The sequence below is a fragment of the Dendropsophus ebraccatus genome, chromosome 10, assembly GCF_027789765.1.
Source record: "Dendropsophus ebraccatus isolate aDenEbr1 chromosome 10, aDenEbr1.pat, whole genome shotgun sequence".
NCBI classification, from domain to species: domain Eukaryota; kingdom Metazoa; phylum Chordata; class Amphibia; order Anura; family Hylidae; genus Dendropsophus; species Dendropsophus ebraccatus.
This window is the reverse complement of record NC_091463.1, coordinates 27,839,223-27,856,014: the sequence shown is the minus strand read 5'-3', so window position 1 is coordinate 27,856,014 and position 16,792 is coordinate 27,839,223. Positions and strand designations below refer to the sequence as shown.

The 16,792-nt window shown below is 42.0% G+C and overlaps 1 protein-coding gene across 3 annotated transcripts in view; it reads right to left on the bottom strand.

Annotated features, from left to right (window-relative positions):
• The window catches only part of LHX2 (LIM homeobox 2), a 91,484-nt gene that overhangs the window by 58,295 nt on the left and 16,397 nt on the right, over positions 1-16,792 (bottom strand). The window contains exon 1 of one of the 3 annotated variants that reach the window (XM_069943722.1): positions 792-851. The exons of the other annotated variants lie outside the window; for them this stretch is intronic. The gene's annotated coding sequence lies outside the window, so the exon portion shown is untranslated. Of the gene's footprint in view, positions 1-791; positions 852-16,792 lie in introns of those variants that run through there. 3 annotated transcript variants of the gene reach the window in all.

Sequence of the window (16,792 nt, the reverse complement as noted above, 5' to 3'; positions counted from 1 at the left end):
TGCAGAAGTTCAAACTTCATTGTGCCTGCTGACAGTTTATTATGGGAGTTTTTCAGCATTTGGCTCTTCAGGTTGCAGCACTACAACCCCCATCATATCCAACTGGCAGTTTATGATGAGAGTTGTAGTTTTTCAGCTGGAGAGTCAAAGATTGGAATACAATGATTAGACAATGACACAGTACAGTCCATTAATTATAGGGGGCAGTAGTGCAGTACATGAGGTGGAGGCAGTGACAGGGCATTAGAACATGGTGGCACATTAGAGTAATTGGATATAACATTAGATATGACTTTGCCTGATCGGGTGAGATGGGGGGCCCCAAGCTAACATTTTGCACCAGGGCCCATCAGCCTTTAGCTACTCCCCTGCCTATGGGTCAGGAAATCCTGACAGGAATTCCTAATAAGAAAAACTTACAGATTTTCCTGAAGTGTGAAGGGGGCCTAAGGGCTAATTCACACATCCGTTGTTCTGTCCGCAATTGTGGGCACACAATTGCGGACAGAACATGAAACCAATGTTATCCAATGTTCACACGTCCGTATGTGTATACGGACATTTTGTAATGTGGACCGTTTTTTTGCGGCACGGATCGTTGGGGTAATGATGTGTGAACGTAGTGCTCCGTGAAGCACGGAGCACTACGGATACACATACGGTAGTGCGGTCTGCAGCCGCGTAGCCGTAGCCACGGATTGCGCTACGGGTGTGTGAAGGTGGCCTAAGGCTTACAAAGGATACAGGCACCAGCTTTGTCACAAACTAGATTCAAAAAATTAGATCTCCACCTGTATGATGGATCTCCACGGGTATGATGAATTCATAATAAGTACAGTTTATTATATACATATTGGGGGAGATTTATCACACATGGTGTAAAGTGAAACTGGCTCCGTTGCCCCTAGCAACCAATCAGATTCCACCTTTCATTCCTCACAGACTCTTTGGAAAATGAAAGGTGGAATCTGATAGGTTGCTAGGGGCAATTGAGTCAGTTTCACTTTACACTATGTTTGATAAATCTCCCCCTACTGTATTTCTAATATACAGAGGATGAATTACCACACAAGTAAAGTGTTTGTGGATGTTCACCCCAATCCTCCAGCCCAATATCTTTCCCACAACAAACAGACCAACCTGAACTAAATGCAGTGCCCAGAAGAAGTGGGAGTTCTGAGGCTTTGTTTTCTATATATGGATGTACATGCAGGAAAAGTGATGCTCCATAATAAAAGAATAGACCACCGAGTACATTATTGATAAAGAGTATCAGAGATTTAAAGTAGAATCAAGTGCACTATGTCCTGACTGAATAAAAGAGAAGGCATGATGGGTGGTAGAACATCAGATGAAGTGAACTGAAAAAAAGAAATTTTGCACAAAAAGAAGTGGCAACGTGCCAAAGCGAGTGAAAAAATGTCATCCATAAAGAGAAACTGTGTAGGTGTGAAGACGAAACATGTCCCGAAAAGCTGCCGGGAATCATTAAATAGAAAGTAGAGGATAGTACACTGTAGAGGAGTACAAGCCATTCTTGTTGACCTTACATTATAGATGGAAAGTAAAAGGAGAAGTTATATTCTTTTAAGACACCCAGTAAAACGGTGACTGTATTATTTCACAAACATAAGAAACCCTGTTTCCTGAAAACTTTTGTTCTATCTATCAAGTAATGTCATCAAAAGTAAGTTTAGGGGTGGTTTGTCTATAGGCCTACTGCCAGTATACTCCAAATATCAAGGAGTTTTGCCATGATAACTGCTTGTCTGAATTAATATCATTCACTCTGTGGAACCATCTAAAGAAAACTTAGGTTGAAAAAAAAAAAAAAAAAAGATACCCGTCCATCAATTTCAGCCTCTCAGATCAATTATACATCATTTAATCTTAAATTATTTATATCTCTTGGTGCTATTTGTCATTATATAAGCATCCAGCCCTTTTTGAGTGTTGTCAGGAGATCTGCTACCTCTTGAGGTACGGCCTTCCATAGTCTGTTTACTCAGACTATAAAGCACCTTTTCCTATATTGATGTCTAAATCACCTTTCCCCGACACTTATAAAATGTCCCGTAGTCCTTTGTACTGTTATTGGAATGAATAAATCATGGGCCAGTTCTCTGAAGTGACCAATGATATATAAATTAGTAAAATTACCTATAAGGCATTTTTTTTCTAAGACGAACAAGCCTTTCATTGTTATAGAAACTTCCTATATAATAATCTGGTTCCCTGCTTTGAACCCTCTTCAGCTCTCCTATATCCTTTAGGTCTATATTACTGTAATGTCGCCAGTCCTGTCTGCTCTTCTGCCGCAGCTCACCGCTCACGGCCTTGTCTTGCCCACTCCTCCACGGCACCAACCAGTTGGTCTATGATGATGGGTGCACGCTGGCTTCCACTAGCTTCATGGCCTTGGCTCTGTGATTCTGGCACCACTGCAGTTCCTCCTCTGTCCTCTAGGGACTAGCATGCTCCTGCCTCTTAGATTTAAAGGGGTTATCCAGTGATTAAAAAAAAAATGGCCACTTTTCCCCCTCTCTTGTCTCTAGTTCAGGTGTGGTTTGTAATTAAGCTCCATTTACTTCAATGGAACTGAGTTCCAAACCCCACCCAATCTGGAGACAAGAGAGGGGAAGAAGTGGCCATGTTTTTGTAACCCCTTTAAAGAGCCAGAGTGCTCTTCGTTATTCTTCCCTCCCCAATCCGGTTTCTTCTGCACCTGTTTGATGTTGCTTAGTCCATTCCCTCTTGGCTGAGTGCTGTTGGTTCCTTGTGTTCTTGAGTTGTTCCTATGTCTGCTATTCAATGTATACTTACCTGTGCCTGTTCCTTAGACTATGCTTTACTACGTGATTCATTCTGTTGTCTGTCCAGACTGTTTGACCTGTATATGAGATGTCTGCCTTGACCCTTCATCTGATTACGCTAGGGTCCTGTCTTATCCTTGGTACCAATCTCCTGTTGATGCCTGATTCTCCAGTGTTTTGCATTAGAACTATCTGGTTCCCAGGATCAGCTGCTTCCCACACTGGGATTATCCTTGTGGAGTGTCCTCTAGCAGCAGAAGTCCAACTTCTTGAGGGCATTTGGTATCCATTCCCTGGCGTGGCCCAAAGTCAAACCAGTTTGGTAGCACAGCGAGTGCTCATCTGCCGACAGTTACATTTACAGTGTGGAGAATACAACTGTATCCCATTATTATCTATTCTAGAGCACCATTAATTCCAGGGCATGTTTTATCCCATATTCAAGATATTGTCTTACAAGGAATTTATAGGACAGCTAGTTAGACTGAGCAATAGGGTATAATTAAGAAAAACTTTTACCTGGATGCTCTCTCATCCCCAAGATGTGGGTTTATAGATTGATGGGTGTGGAGTTACTTTAATAATGGGAGTGAATATCAGGTGATTGGTGGGATTATACAGTCAGGAGGTTTGTATTAGGCATACACACCCTTCAATGTAAATCTACATTATCTGACTGTGTATTCACTCCCATCACCTAATACAGTGATTTTCAACCTTTTTTGAGCAGCGGCACACTTTTTATACTTAAAAAATCCCAGGGGCACACCACCAACCAAAATGTCACAAAATGACACTAAAACAGTACATTTTATACATATAGTTAATAATATAGATTCTAAATGTATTTTTACTCACTCAGTGTGAAACCTGGGCCTGTTTTCTTCTCCCCCCTGTGCTTCTCTCCACCATACTTCTCCCCCCTACTTCTCTCCTGTGCTTCTCTCCACCATACTTCTCCCCCCTGCTTCTCTCCTGTGATTCTCTCCACCATACTTCTCCCCCCCTGCTTCTCTCCTGTGCTTCTCTCCCCCATGCTTCTCTCCTGTGCTTCTCTCCCCCGTGCTTCTCTCCTGTGCTTCTCTCCACCATACTTCTCTCCCCCCTGCTTCTCTCCACCAAACTTCTCTCCCCCCTGCTTCTCTCTGCTGTTTCTCTCCCCTATCCCCAAAGCTGAGGAATTAGAACTCATAATGGTTGAAGAGAAATATGATATAGTGGGGATAAGCGAGACATGGCTGGACGAGACCTATGACTGGGCCGTTAATATCCAGGGTTATAGTCTATTCAGAAATGACCGTAAAAATAAGAAAGGGGGAGGGGTCTGTCTATATGTTAAATCATGCCTTAAGCCTATTCTGCGGGAGGATATATGTGATGATAATGTGGAGTCTCTTTGGGTAGAAATAAGGGGAGGGACAAAGAATAATAAAATTCTTATAGGAGTGAGTTATAAACCTCCAAGTATAGTGGAAGAATCAGAAAATCTTCTTATAAGACAAATAGATGCGGCAGCGAAGCAGGGGGAAGTCGTTATTATGGGGGACTTTAACTACCCAAATATCAACTGGAAAGCAGAAACCTGCAGCTCCAGGAAGGGAAGCGTGTTTTTGGAAATAGTAAAAGATAATTACCTTTCCCAACTAGTAGAGGAACCAACAAGAGGGGGGGCCCTTCTGGACCTGATCTTAACCAATAGGCCCGACAGAATATCAAAAATAGAGGTGGGGGGTCACCTAGGTAATAGTGACCATAACATAGTAAGTTTTCAATTATCCTTCAATAAAATGATTAGCAGAGGGGCTACAAAAACATTAAATTTCAGGAAGGCTAATTTCCAAAAACTAAGAGAGGACCTTGGGAACATAGACTGGGACAATGCCTTCAGAAATAAAAGTACACAAGAGAAATGGGACATATTTAAGAGCATCCTGGGTAAATCGTGTGAACGACACATACCATATGGGAATAAACGTAGTAGAAATAAGAGAAATCCAATGTGGTTAACTACAGCTGTAAGGGGTGCAATAAATGATAAGAAACAAGCATTCAGACTACTAAAACAAGAAGGTAGTGGGGAAGCATTGAGCAACTATAGACAGAAGAATAGAATGTGTAAAACGCAAATAAAAGAAGCAAAAATAGCAACAGAAAGAAGGATAGCCAAAGAAAGTAAAACAAATCCCAAAATGTTCTTCACCTATATAAATAACAAAAGACTTAAAACCGAAAATGTTGGTCCCCTCAAAAATAATCTGGGTGTAATGGTGGAGGGGGAAGAGGAAAAGGCCAATCTACTAAATACATTCTTCTCTACTGTATTCACAGAGGAGAATCCCATAACAGACGACATGACTAGGGATAATGTTAATCCTCCCATAAATCTCACCTGCCTAACACAACAAGAAGTGGGGAAACGCCTTAAAAACATTAAAATCCATAAGTCACCGGGCCCAGAAGGTATCCATCCTAGAGTTTTGCAAGAATTAAATACTGTGTTGGACAGACCGTTATTCCTATTATTTAAAGATTCTATTACGACAGGGATTCTTCCACAGGACTGGCGCATAGCTAATGTGGTACCAATATTCAAGAAGGGGTCAAGGAGTGATCCTGGAAACTACAGGCCTGTAAGTCTAACATCTATAGTAGGTAAAGTATTTGAGGGGATTGTAAGAGATGCTATACTGGAGTATCTTAATGAAAATAATCTTATGACGCAGCACCAGCATGGATTTATGAGGGATCGGTCCTGTCAGACTAATCTGATCGGCTTCTATGAAGAGGTAAGTTATAGACTGGACCTGGGGGAGGCTGTGGATGTTGTGTATCTGGACTTTTCAAAGGCATTTGATACTGTGCCGCATGAAAGGTTGGTCTACAAAATGAGGATACTGGGACTCGGGGAAAACGTATGCAAATGGGTAAGTAACTGGTTGTGTGATAGAAAACAGAGGGTGGTCATTGATGGAACATATTCAGATTGGGTTTTAGTTACTAGTGGGGTACCACAGGGGTCAGTGTTGGGTCCACTTCTTTTTAATATTTTTATTAATGATCTTGTAGAGGGGCTACAGAGTAGAATCTCCATTTTTGCAGATGATACTAAACTGGGTAAAGTAATCAGTACAGAGGAGGATAATATCATATTACAGAGGGATTTGGAGAAGCTAGAGGCTTGGGCGGAGAAATGGCAAATGAAGTTTCATGTGGATAAATGTAAGGTTATGCATTTGGGCCATAGAAATAATAAGTACAGTTATGTGCTAAATAATAAAACACTGGGTAAAACTACTTCCGAAAAGGACCTGGGGGTATTGGTGGACAGTAAGCTCAACTTTAGTGATCAGTGCCAGACAGCAGCTGCCAAGGCTAATAAAATAATGGGGTGCATCAAAAGAGGTATAGATGCTAAAGATGAGAACATAGTTTTGCCTCTTTATAAATCACTGGTCAGACCACACATGGAATACTGTGTACAGTTTTGGGCACCGGTATATAAGAAGGACACAGCTGAACTAGAGCGGGTGCAGAGGAGGGCAACAAAGGTCATTAAGGGAATGGGTGGGTTACAGTACCAGGACAGGTTATCACGCTTGGGGTTATTTACGCTAGAAAAAAGACGTCTTAGGGGCGATCTGATCACAATGTACAAATATATGAATGGACAGTACAGAGATCTTTGTAGTGGTCTTTTTACTCCTAGGTCTGTAACAATGACAAGGGGGCATCCTCTACGTCTAGAGGAAAGAAGATTTCATCATCAGCATCGACGCGGGTTCTTTACTGTACGAGCGGTAAGACTGTGGAACTCTCTGCCACATGATGTTGTCATAGCTGATTCATTAAATAAGTTCAAGGGAGGCCTGGATGCTTTTCTTGAAAAATATAATATTACAAGTTATGGGCATTAGATTTCTGGTGATACGTTGATCCGGGGATTGTTCTGGTTGCCATTGCAGTCGGGGGAGGGGGGGGGAGTTTCTCCCTGTGGTGGGGCGTTTGTCTTCTGCCCCATAGGGGTTTTTCGCCTTCCTGGATCAACACAGTAGGATTCTCCTAGGTTGAACCTGATGGACTCTTGTCTTCTTTCAACCTTATTTACTATGTTACTATGTTACTATGTTTCTCTCCCCCCTGCTTCTCTCCCCTGTTTCTCCCCCATCCCCAGGTTTCTCTCCCCCATTGTTTTCTCCTGTTTCACAGGGGCACCATAGTTTATGGAATTTTCCCTGCGGCACACCCGACCATGTGTCGCGGCACACTGGTTGAAAATCACTGACCTAATATACCCTCCCATTATTAAAATTAAGTTCAAGCTTATATAAAAAATTTTAAAAAATGAAGGGTGTTTCAAGAAACTGTAAGAAGTTGTGCAATCAGGCCACCCAAATCTATAGAATGATTGTAACATCTAATTTTTTTTGGTTGGTCAGGACCAAGGTCATTGATGCCCAGATGTCCAAGTCAAATTGAAGCAATGTTCCTTCCTGCCTTTTTAGAGCCATAGCGCTTTTATTTTCCCACTTACAGGGCTGGTTGGGGGCTCATATTTTACGCCATGATCTATAGTTTTTATTGGTATCATATTGGTGTAAATGAGAGCCTTTGATTGCTTTTTAGTTTTTTTCTGATATATATTTTTAAAAAAATCAGCAATCCTAGTGAGGGAACAATATTGTTATATTTTAGTAGATTGGGCAATTCTGCATGCTACAATATATGTTTGTTTTTTTATACATATTTTTATTTGTAACATAGGAAAAGAGAAATTTAAATGTTTAATAGGGGAAAGATGCTGAGATATTTTTTTTAAACTTTTTTTTTTACACACACTTTTTAAATCCCTGCAGCATGATTAGCACTCTTGTAGAGTCTGCCCAGGGCAAACTCTAAATGCAGATCACTGATCCTACACGATGAAGGTAAGTATTATTCCGCCATCTGTCAGGGAAACTGATGGGGATCTCCACAGTCACACTGCAGGGGTTTTGATCAGTAAGTGACAGGTACAGCTCCTGTCATTGACTCCCTTAAACTCTAAACTGGGCATAATGACATAAACTCCCTTTAAGGGGTTAATGTCATTATGCCCAGTTCCTGATGCATTACTGTGTGCAGCGCTGCTCACACTGAAGCACCATGTCACACATTAAAAACCCCTTCATGTCAGGAACGTATATATTAGGGATGAAAGAATTTTCAATACTAGCGAAACACTTCACTAGGCTCGGCGGTCAGCGTGTCAGCCAGTAGCCTTTGAGAAGTGTCCCAGGACTGAATCCAGCATTTCCAGGCACCTGGAGCAGAGCGGCATGGAGTTCAAAGGCAGCAGGCTGACAAGCTCACCACCGAGCCTAGCGAAGCACTTCACTAGTACTGTAAGTTCGCGCATCCATAGTATACTGTATATACATTCCTACTGCAGGGGGCATTGGCAGTTTGACCTATATAGTCGTATAGCTGACATGAAGGGGTTAAGGAGCAAGGGCCAATTTTGACTTTTATTTATGGAGCCTACTCTGCTTTATAAAACTCTGTTGCTACATTGATGTCAGAAACAGTAGATTGCTGGTTAGGATTCTGTGATACAGAAATGTAAGCAATGCTGCTCTCCTTCGGGCTCGTGGCCTTCAGATCTTGTTGAAACCTTATATCTTATTCTTGTGTAGTTTACACTAAAGTATAACAGTTGATAAAACTAAGGTCTTGCCAGCTGATGTTCACTCATTTATGAGAAGAATTCACTCATGAAAGATATCTGCATCAAACCTAAAGTATCTTAACTATTTAACTATGCGGCAGGAAACTGAGGAAGCCATGAAAATCTTAAGACCTCAAAGACTGGGAACCAGTCCTTCAGAGATTATTAAAGACACATCGGTGTTTTCAAGTGTATGTCTACCTTTGAACACATTTGATATAGAGAATTATTCTACAAAAAAAGTTGAGTAACTATGTACTGTACTTATGTGGCACTAAACCCCAGCTGTTACCACTAAGGAATAGCTGGTGGCACATCTACATTTCTAATACACCATGCTACAAGTGATAACCTGCTGCTGCGTCCATGTCTTACATACAAAGGAGGATTTGTCAGAGTGGTCACGCGCTAGTACAACACATCACTGCTTGTGCAATAGCGCAGAGACTGGTAGGGAAGCTGTGGGTGAGGCGGAACTGGAATGGTGTGGGAATTAAGAAGCGAATCCAGATTTTTTTGTGTATTTTATTACATTTTCAACTTTAAAAAAAAATCCCTTTATACAACACTTACTAAATTAAAGGGGCACTCTGGAGAATTTGTTTCTTTGAAATCAACTGGTGTTAGAAAGTTACTGTATTTTCCGGCGCATAAGGCGACTGGGCGTATAAGACGACCCCTGACTTTTAAAGAGATTGTCAGGGGTTCGTCTTATACGCCGGAAAATGTTAACCCCTGCCTGGCGGTCAAGCAGGGGTTAACTGAAGGTAAATTAATAAAATAAGAAACAGGTAACTCACCTGGGCCCGTTCCCGGCCTCCGCGCGTCTTCTTCTCCGCTCCTGTTCACGGCGCAGCCAGTGTGATATACACTGACTGTGCCGGGGATGCCCAAAGCTCTCCCGTGTGTCTAATTGGAGATGCTCGGCTGCTCAGGAGAGCTTCGGAAGAATGACAGAGGCTTTGGGAGGCTCCAGAAGTACCCGAAGCCTCTGTCACTCTTCTGAAGCTCTCCCGAGCAGCCGAGCGTGTCCGATTAGACGCTCGGCTGCTCGGGAGAGCTTCGGGTATCCCCGGCGCAGTCAGTGTACGTCACACTGGCTGCGACGGGAACGGGAGTGAAGAAGACGCACAGAGGCTGGGAACGGGCCCAGGTCAGTTAACTGTTTTTTTTTTTAAATGGTCGCCCCATACGGTGGGGATGCGGGCCATTCATGAGACCCCCACCATATGGGGTGTTCATACCCAGCGTATAAGATGACCCCTGACTTCTGACAAGATTTTTCAGGGTTAAAAAGTCATCTTATACACCGGAAAATAGATTTGTAATTTACTGGTGATGGTGTCATTGGAGCTCAGCACTTGCTGGGTGGCTAAGGAGCTGGCAATGCAGTTACAGAGGGGGGGGGGGCAAGTGCTGGAGGACCCTTAGAGGACTAGTAATATCACAGTGTGACAGAAATAAAAACATCTAATAGTATACCAGTATTTACGGTATACTGATAGTGGTACAGTATATTGGTACTGGTATATAGGTAGTATACGCAGTTGTATACTGTGTCACAGTCTGTGTTATTGGAGTACACAGTAGGAGTACTAGCATTACTCCACAACTACTCAAAAGTTTTTTTTAAGTGTGACACAGAAAAAAGCATCTGACATACAATATAGTATACCAGTTAGGGATGAGCGAACCGAACCGGTACGAACCAGATTCGTTACGAACTTTGCAAAAAGTTCGGTCCGGTATCGAAACGAACTTTCAAAAAGTTCATGACGAAGTTCGTTAAAATCGCAACGGCGTCGCAAAACTGTATTGGCAGAGATAGGAAGTAAAAAACTTGTGATATCCAGAAAATAGTCAAACACTGATATATCACAAAATATCTTTATTACATGCTTGAAATAGTATAAAGCACAGGATAGTGGTTGAGGGGGGGGGGGCAGAGGCTGTGTGACCACTAATCACAATCATTTATGCCAACAACAACCTTAGTATAAGAGGGAGGACGCCCACAATTTATTCTTTAACGTCAAGCCAGATGTTCGTCTCCCTGGCCAGGCTCAACAGGGCCCTCTTGGCCTCTTGGTGGTGGAGTCATGGTGCGTGCCTCCGTCAGATGAGGTTCTTTATTCTCTTCATCCGATGAGGCCTCTGCTGTTTGTTGAGCTTCTTCATCTCTGCTGACAAATGAACAGTGGACAAAATCTGTTATTACAAGCATGTTAGCAACATTGTAACAATTCTCAAGAACCAATATGCATCCAATGCAGGATTTTACTTAGGCTTTTTGTGTCCTTTTTTATCCAGTATGGCCAATGTGTTAGCCAGGGGCGTAACTACCACTATAGCAGCCATAGCGGCTGCTATGGGGCCCGCCGCATCAGGGGGCCCCATGGCCTGCTCATGCAATACACTGGGCCCCCTGAGCCATCATCATTTGCAGCACCGGGTGGCCCTGCTGGTCTCCTGGGTTTTGCAAATGTCCCTTTAACTGCAAGCACTCCTGACCAGAGCTAGCAGTTATGTAGTTATGACTACACTTGACCGTTTAGTGGTCAGTCGGGGGGGGGGGGGGTTAGCCCAATCAAAAGTTTGCTATGGGGCCCAGCCATTTCTAGTTACGCCCCTGGTGTTAGCCTTACCTTTGCGCATAATCTAGAATATTGATCAACATTCACACACTGCTCCCCAAAAATGATGCTCAGGGAAAATAATATGTCTGCAAAGAAATAGTAATTTATTCTCACATCTTGTGCTAATTAGCCCTTGGCTCCCTAAAAATCTCACCTGAGAAATGAGTGGGACAATCATTGGGGCACATTTGTCGCCATTTATCCTGTCCGTGCTTTGTAGCTAAATCGAACTCCAGTTAGGTCTTACATCATCGACTTATTAAACAATTTTTAGTATCCAGTTAGGGCACGCTGCATTTATAAAGAATATTGAGTGTACAGCAGGGGGAGCATTATTGTTAGTAACTTTATTAATATCCAGTTCCAGAAATATATAGGTCCCCCTGCAGGAAGCTTGATGTATATAATCTCTGTCTACGTAACACATGTCTATATGTCTGCACACATAACAGACTGAACTAATACTGACATCATCTGATCCTAGCATGGACAGATGCAATTAAGACACACACTTACTGGCGCCGTCTGCTGGCATTCAAAATGAAACGCAGCATTGGGGCAAAACGCAAAGAGCCGAGTTCTTCTTGTGAGGCCCCACGCCTCATCAGCTGCCGTCGCTCCCTGATGAATCTGTCCCTCACACTGGACCACCTGGTCTCCACATGTTTGGCTGAAAAAAACGTACAGACATTAGTAATATATGAGCGTCAGGTGACCATAACAGTAGAGTTTCTTGTTTGACATAGTGGGTAAATAACTTACCAATGATCAACTTCTGTAATCTACTATGCTTGTCCCAATCTGGGTACACAATCCGGGCAACCTCCCTCCATGCGGCACTCCGCCTTAGCCGGCTTGTGTACCCAGGCGCAGGGCCGTCCCATAGCAGTGGCCGAGCATGGACCTTAATAAAAAGATAAATAAATAATATAAACCTCTTGCAAACAATGCTCGCTTGGTAAGGTAATAGCTAGTCGAGGCTTTTTCCTTGTTAGAGGCAATGTTGCTGACTAAATATGACGTCACTTATGTGGGTGGGTTATGGAGCTTCCCATGCTGCTAACTCCCTCCCTCCTCCCTCTCCCTCCATGATGTCTGCTGCTGGCCCATATCATATACACAGTACACAACTACTCCCATCATGTGGTCATAGTGTAAGCCTCAAATATTTAAAACATAACGTAATAGTGAATTCGACACCACAATCCGGAGGGGGGATGGGGGAGGGGGGAGTGAGTTAGCTGCACGGGCAGCTCGCTAACACAAACCATAAGTCACACCCTCGTTTCTCAGCAACATGTGATCAAACAAAGAAAATTCCTGGAAGAGATATTACACAAACATAGCGAATCAAACATAATTAGCGGCACATTGGCTACAATTGGAAATACATTGCATTATGTTTCACACAGACACATAGCCTAAGGGTACAAACACACACACCGTATACGCAGCCTATTTACTGTTGCAATACGCAGCAAATAGGCAACAAATACGCAGCAAATACGCAGCAGATTAGATCTTAATAACTGAACACAGCATCAAATCTGCACCACCAAATCTGCTGCAAATCACTAGCAGTAGTGGATTATAATAGGGGCGTTTTGGGTGGCAGCCCAGGGCCCTGAGCTCCTGGGGGGCCCATGACCACCCAAAAAGACTTATACTTTCAATAGTGTACTGTCTCCTGGCTACACTTCTGCCATGATTTGCAAAAAATCACTGTTTTTTATGGCAATTTTGCACAAATCAGGACATCATGACATTATCTATCCTCTACTATGAACGCCAGGCTAGTGCTTCCATAGTTAGAGTGGGGTGGGGGGGCCCAGGCTTGGTGAACAGCCCGGGGCCTATGGTAAAGTTAATCCACCCCTGATCACTATTAGTCTGTTTTTAATTATACTGGTCTGTAATCGATCAACTGCTGCCTCCTCCTCAAGTAGCCTCTCCTCAATAATACTGGACTGGAATCAATCAACTGCTGCCTCCTCCTGCTGCTCAACTTGTCTCTTCTCAACAAAACTGGCCTGGGTGCAATCAAGTGCTGCCGCATCCTCCTTGCAAACTTTTTTTTTCAATATTTTTTGTCACTATTTTGGCACTTTTATTCACTATATTTTATTAATTTTATTCCTATTATTATTATTATTATTTTATTTTATTTTTTTCTCATTATTTTTGGAAATTTTTTTCCCCACTTTTTTTCATTGTAATATCAACTGCAACTAAACGAAACTATACCCTATCACACTCCCACTATTGTAGCTGCAATTATTCAGCCGTTAGAGCAAGGTTCGTTTTCGGTTCGGTTCGGACCGATCCGAAATTCACGAAAGTTCGCCGGATCGAACCGAACCAAACTTTTCAAAAGTTCGCTCATCCCTAATACCAGTATTACATTTGTTTTCCAATAAAACCTTTCTCAAGCAATACATAGACCTGTGAGATAAGTGGCTGGTATTTAAAGTCAATAAGCTTAGCCCATAATCAGTGACATAACAGTGTAAACAATATAAAAATACAGAGATCGATAATATGTACAAAACCCATATACATAACATCATAAAATGTGTTAAAAAACAAAGGTGAAAGTGGTCTCCGAACTACATTAGTATATCATAATCCTCATAACTCATATGAAGTTCATCAGACAAGCAGTTAAGGATTAATGAAAGGAGGCCGTGTCTTACCCGATGCATGTAACAAGTCGCTGCTCCTCCATGCTGGATATCACGCGTACTGATGTTTGTAAATAGTGTAACTGCTCATGCGTGGAGGAGGGCAATCAAAAGGGATTCGTCGGGATAGATGGCATCACTTCTGATCCACATCGGGGGACCACGCATGCGCTCTAAGTGCTAAAAAATGGCCAAAGCCATCATACTTTGGGTCAAACTGACCTAATTATAAAGCATATACTCATAAAGTTAAAGTGGGTGCCATAATGTCATGGAGCAAGAGATGTCCGATTTTTGGTCCCCGCCAATTGTCGTGACCCCCAATCCTTCCAGCAATCAAAGTTACCTAGACTGGAGTCTTCCATGTTTAACGCACACAAAATAGGCACACTCATAACGTCAGTGTGAACACCCACATAGAGACAATTAAACAAGGCGGTTCACTATCATGACACCCATCCATACTCTGTCTGCAATAGAAACTGGTAAAGGCTAAAGGTGAGTATCCAGACTCCCTCCATCACCAAAGATCTAGAAAGATACAAAAATACATAATAATTCCAATTTAGACGAACACAAAAAGTGAAAAAAGTGCTATATATGTGAATGTATATAAGTATATTTACCTAACACAGTGGATCTTGGCAAGGACTACAAAAATGATCTCAGTGAAAAGTCAACATTAAGCCCATTCGGATGTAACGAGTTTAACCTTGATATTTATTGGGCCTCTCTTTGTTTTAAAAAATTTCTGACGATCTCCCCCTCGTCTAGGAATTGGCACAATCGACTTCATTCCTCCTGTCTTCTCCGTGGCCACTGATGCCATTTACCACTCTAGTTAAGGCTGGGTTTACACTACGTATATATTTCAGTCAGTATTGTGGTCCTCATATTGAAACCAAAACCAGGAGTGGATTAAAAACACAGAAAGGATCTGTTCACACAATGTTGAAATTGAGTGGATGGCCGCCATTTAATGGCAAATATTTGCTGTTATTTTAAAACAACGGCTGTTATATTGAAATAATGGCCGTTATTTACTGTTATATGGCGGCCATCCACTTAATTTCAACATTGTGTGAACAGATCCTTTCTGTGTTTTTAATCCACTCCTGGTTTTGGTTGCAATATGAGGACCACAATACTGACTGAAATATACGTAGTGTGAACCCAGCCTAAATGTGATCTTGATGTATTAAAATTAAATTTTATGATATAGTTATATACATTCACATATATAGCACTTTTTTCACTTTTTCTGGCCGTCTAAATTGGAATGATTAATTATGTATTTTTGTATCTTTTTAGATCTCAGGTGATGGAGGGAATCCGGAAACTCACCTTTAGCCTTTACCAGTTTCTGTTACGGACGGAGTATGAGATGGGTGTCATGATATGGAACGCCTTGTTTAATTGTGTAACTGTTCACACTGATGTTGTGGGTGTGTCTATTTTGTGTTCACACAGCACAGAAGACTCCAGTCTAGGTGACTGATCGCTGAAAGGATTGGGGATCAACCAGTCCAAAGGTTCCATGAGCGACACCTACAATGGACGGGGACCAAAAATTGGACATCACTTGCTCCATGACGCTATGGCACCCACTTTAAGTATATGAGTATATGCTTTATAATTAGAGCTGTTTGACCCATTATATGAAGTTATGTATATGGGTTTTGTACATATTATCGATCACTGTGTTTTTATATTGTTTACACTGTTATGTAATCATAATGTCACTAATTATGGGATGAGCTTACAGACTTTAAATATCAGCCCCTTACCTCACAGGTGTATGTGTTGCTTGAAAAAGCTTTCATTGGGAAACTGAAATGTTGTATTGCACATGATGGGTGAATACATTCATTTCTTTATTCACTATATTGGAGTGCCGCTTCATCGCTACTTTTCTCTGGATTCCCTGAAGTCGGGGTCTGACTTCCTTAGGGCTGTGCATCACTTGAGCAATTTACTGTACAGTGCCGTCTACACACCAATACTTACCTGGTATACCAGTATGCCTTTAAGCATTAATCATATATTCCTACAAAAAAAAGCCAGCTCCACCATTGTAAATGTACAGAAATATTCAACTTTATACAACTATACTAAATTTCATAATAAAGCGATGGATCTGACGAAGAAGGTGACCCTGAAACACGTCATCCACCAAAAGGCACTGTTCACACAACGTAAGTTTAGTATTAATCATGGCCGTGATGAATACTAAACTTACATTGTGCTGCAAGTAGAGGGAATCCCGTCCGGAGCATATACACATAGTAAACGCTCCGGCTGTGATTCCATCCCTCCGCACGAAAAACTGACATGTCAGTTTTCTGCGGCTACTATTCATTGAAAAGCGACCACAGAGAACCTGTCAGTTCACACAATGGAGCATGCGTCTCCGGCCGCACGCTGCATTGTGTGCAGCGGTGAATTCGGATGCATCCGAATTCAGCAGAAATTAACATTATCCAGCGATACTGCAGTACCGGCTCACATAACGGCCAGTGTTATACGTAATGTGAACCTGGCTATTAAATGTATTTCCGTTACTACTACACCTCCCAGCATCTGTCTGAGACTAGCTTGTCTGCAAGCCATTCAGCGCCTAGACATCCTGAAATTTATACATGTCAGGACCCCCTGCTGCGATCTTCTTGCCCATCATAGCATATGAATCTAAACCTCAACAGATAATGGAAAATGAGATATGAATCCATCCGAAATGGTAAAAAAAAAAAAACTTAATAAATAAATGAGTTAATGCCATATGGCATTAAACCCTACTTCACTACTAAACTCCTCACAATAACTAAAACAATAGAACTCTAAAATGTGTTATCAATTCAGCTTCATATGGAACCATACGACCCTCACCCTTACATCTGAATTCTTTATACGGATATTCTCGATAAATCCTCGGATTCATTTGCATGAATATAATACAAT